Source organism: Tupaia chinensis, unplaced genomic scaffold (assembly GCF_000334495.1).
Source record: "Tupaia chinensis unplaced genomic scaffold, TupChi_1.0 Scaffold000126_2, whole genome shotgun sequence".
Classification (NCBI taxonomy): Eukaryota; Metazoa; Chordata; class Mammalia; order Scandentia; family Tupaiidae; genus Tupaia; species Tupaia belangeri.
The window spans coordinates 1,401,626-1,405,819 of NW_006159594.1; the positions used below are offsets into that span (position 1 = coordinate 1,401,626).

Here is a 4,194-nt window from a genome sequence, read left to right on the forward strand (position 1 = left end):
GGGGGCGAGGGCGACGGGAGGGGCGGGCAGGGGAGATTAAGAGCAGGAAGACATGGAGTAAGCCTTCTAGAATCCTCCTGTAGTCCTTTCTTGCTCCCAGGAGCATTTTTCTTATGAAACGAACAGCCTATCTTAAAGTCTTCAGGTACCTTGTGTACCTAAAACAAAGGTTTATATTATTGTACACGTAATAGACCTTGACTAGCGAATTTACACATGAAAATAACCTGACTGGCGAAAGAAATAAAACATCAAAACGCAACGACAGCAACCAAAAACATCTCAGCGGCCCTTCCTGATAAACCACGCTTTGATCCTAGCTTCTATAAAGCACACAATGGGGAGTTCAGTTTTGAAATAGATCTGGCCTACAAAACTATAATAACATTTCCCCTTCTCCAGTCCTTTTCATCTGGCAGCAGTGAGGAAATCTCAGACACTCAGAGGAGGGGTTCTAAGCCTTCTGAAGGACAAACAAGCAGAGGAGGGGTGCAGAGAAGCTCTGTGTGTTCCGGAGGTCCTAAACCAGGCAGCTTTCCCTGGACATTTCCAGTTAAGCTCCCGCCCATGCTGCCCCACCACCTCCCTTCATTCCTCCTGGCTCTCTCTTCCTCTTCCCTCTTATCCTGTGTCCTCCAGTGCCAGCTGCTGGACCTGGAGTTTCTGCTGAATCACTATCCAGTACTTAGTTCTGCCAACAAGCCAGAACACACAGCTCAGCATTTTCCAAGAGCTGATTCTCTCTTCAGCATTAGGTAGACATGGCTGCTGGGCTGTGTAGGGTGGGGGAAAAGAACTGAAGACCCTGGAAAGCCAAGGTGACACACCATGGCACCCTGAGGAGCCCCTACTCGTTACTTTTTCAGTGCAGGCCTGAAAATTCCTATTTCCTTATGTCCCAGATTTCAGAGCTGGCCACTAGGACACTGAGCAAGGTGGATGGGGGTGGGTGCTGTTGTGTCTGAGTTCCCCAAGGATGGGCTGACCCTTCATCACATTCAGTTTTAGAGGAGAGGGTGTGGGTCCTAGGAGGTCTAGTCGGTTCTTGGACTGGAAAGCTAGTGGGGCCTGCTAGTGTTCACCAAAGTCTATGAACCTGGACCCACACTGTAAAGTTCCCCCAAATGATTCCATTATAACCAGTTCCCAGGGCTACTAATACTCAAAACATGCTAAATTTTCAGAAAAACACCTTACCCTTTCTAATTTCCCCCAAAGTCCCCCATACCATGAGGCCTCATACCCATAGTCTTCTGACGTTATGTTCTTAGGTATGGGATGTAAATTTGTTGTGTCATGTTAGCCCTTAAAATTTCACCAGAGAGCCCACTGGTGGCATCCTGGATCCTACATGGCCGACTGCACAGGTTCACGTCTGGGACCTGGAGGCTTGAAGAACACGTTGGACGGGTGTGTGTGCATGACCAAAATCCTGAGAGCAGAATGGAGAAGAGATTGCTGTATGGCCATCCCTCCTCAGGGATGCTTCCTCACTTTCTCTTTCTCTCTCTCTGTTTCTCTCCAACAAGTGCACGTGCCCTATAGCAAATTCGGGGGAGAAAAAAAAGTTACCAGACACAACCAATGTGTGACTTCACAGACCATAGGCACTGACTCCTCTGGGAAAAGCCAAGTGATTGATCCTTATGAGTCAGCAGCAAAGGCCAGAGGAGAATTTACACTTCTAGGCTTGAGTAAGCAAATTAGCATCCTGGTGGAAGCAGAACTCCAGGAAAACTTCCCGTTTCAGAGACCTCGGTCCCGTTTATCATTCTCCCAAGTAGGTGTGGACAGTTTCTCAGAAACGAGCCCTTCATCTTCCAATTTCTAGGGTGTGGACTATGTGGGCACCCCCTTTGAAGGGCAGAATTCCAGTCTGAGAGTAAAAGCTAGAGACCAGAAGATACACCACGGGAAGTCAGGAAAGGGGAGGTGGTCTGCACCAGGAATTGAAGCATATTGAAACTAAAAGAAGACTCTGACTTCTCACGTAGCCAGCGAGGGCTACTTCTCACACAGCCAGGATTTAAACCAATGGACAGAAGTGTCCAATACCAGTATACATTAGGGAAGACGGACTCAGAAAGCTTGAATTCTCTGCAATCTATGTAATTATTTACTATGATAAACTATAAAACACTATGCCCATAGTTTGTTCTTCTCAAGACTAAGTCATTATTTCAGAAATGTAAAATGAAGATAATAGAGATACCTTTATTTCCAGGAGTGTAGGAATAAGGAATACTGCATAGGTCTTTAGGGAGCAGGGTGGTTAAACGGCACTAAAGAGTGTGTGTTTACTCCGCCATTATAGATATGAAGTCAAAAAGCACAGGGATGCATGCCTTCCTCAAGACTCAGCAACGGGTATGTTTGGGAGAATGAATGGAAAGGGTGGCAAAGACAAAGGGGCCAACTGGACCATTCTGGACCACACAATGAGAAGACATTAAAAAATGATCTATTGGGACCAGCAGGTGGAATGATGGTTAAGGCACTGAATTCCCATATGGCCAACTGTGGTTTGAATCCTAGACCTGGTGGCTTGAAAAATCACCCTGGGCGCATGTACCCAAAATTCCTAGAAGAGAATAACAGACTGTGGCATGGCTGTCCTCCTTGGGGAGTGATTTCTCATTTTCCCTTTCTCTGTCTCTCTCCAGCAAGCACAGGTGCTCTATGGCAAAAACCTAAACACAAAATAAAGCAAAACAAAAACAACTATTGTTCTTAATTTTTTTTCACCTGTATCCTCAATGAGACTAAGCCATCTTTGACTCCTTCCTCCTTAATAACCAAGTCCTGCCAATTCTACCTCCTAAATGCCAAACGCATCTACTTCTCTCTATTCCCATGGCCCCATCCCTGATTCACATCATTGTTATCTTGCCTGGATTCTCACATTATAATTAGTATTCTTGCCTCTGATCTCACTCCCCTTGCCAATCCATCTTTTTTACCTTTATAGTATGAATCTCCTATTGCGTCGTCAGAAAATCATGATGTATTTTTCTGTTTTTCTATGCAAAAATGCATCCCGACTTATCCGATGATCCAGTAAAATACAAATACAATAGTGTCACTCCTCTATTTGAAACCTTTCAATAGGCCCAGCCTCTGGGGTGCAGTCTGTAGCATACTGGACTACAGTGCTGGAGGCCACAAGGCCGACTGTGGGTTCAAATCTCTGGCCCACTTGACTTGAAAAACGTATATGTCCAGGATCTCGATGAGCAGGAGGGGCTAGAGGAAGGGAAATGCAAAGTGATCAGAGCTTCTTTTTCTGTCTCTTTTTCATACACCATGTGCTCTCGATCATGAATGAAATAAATGAAAATGTACAGAAAGAAAGGAAGGAAAGAAGAGAGAAGAATGGAAAGAAGAAAGAAGGAAGAAGGAAGGGCCTTCAGTGCCTTGCCATTGTGCTTAAGGTAGAGCCCAGTCTCTTCAGTATGGCCCCTAAGGCTCTTCATGATGGAATCTCCACTTCTACCTACATTCCTACCTCCTAGTCTCTGCTGTGGCTATACTAAACTACCAATTGTTCCCAACAAGGACTGTGTTCTTTCCTGTCCCTATACCTTGATACATTATTTTCCCCTCCTTTCTCTAGGAGATGTGTTCAGGAGTCCATACTTTGACACGCATTAATCCCACCTACTAGAACATTCTCCCCACTCTGCTTTCCATGTTGGACATTGGCTACCTCAAACTAGTCTTTAGCCTCAACTTACATATCACATTGTCCAAGATTTTCATGAACTCCAATTTCCTGCCTCCATTTCTCTTATGACTAGCTCTCTGGGATGGTGTCCTTTTGGGGGACTTTGCCTCTTTGAGCTGAAATTCCCTGTACTCATTCAGAACCAACCATTGGATTGAGAATTCCCTAGTACAGGAACTAAGTATCCTATGCTTAGCACAGTGCCTGAAGCACAATAGACACTCAAATATTTGATAATAATCAAATGATTTGCCCTGCAGTAGCAAAAGAGGACACACAAGTGGATTCAATAAATACATATTAAGGGGCCCTGTGCCGGCCCACCCGGGCCCGGCTGCGGGTGCAGTGGCGGGCGGAGGGGCGGCCCTGCGCGGGCCCAACCGGGCTGGCTGCGGGCCCCCGCCACCCCCGGGACCTGCGTGAGGTGGTGGCGGGGGGGCGGGCCCCCCCCCCGGGGCCCGCCCCGCGCT

General features: G+C 46.6%; 1 protein-coding gene across 1 annotated transcript in view; it reads right to left on the reverse strand.

Moving 5' to 3' along the window:
• Positions 1 to 4,194, reverse strand: part of SLC7A8 (solute carrier family 7 member 8) — a 69,651-nt gene that overhangs the window by 30,538 nt on the left and 34,919 nt on the right. The window lies entirely within an intron of this gene.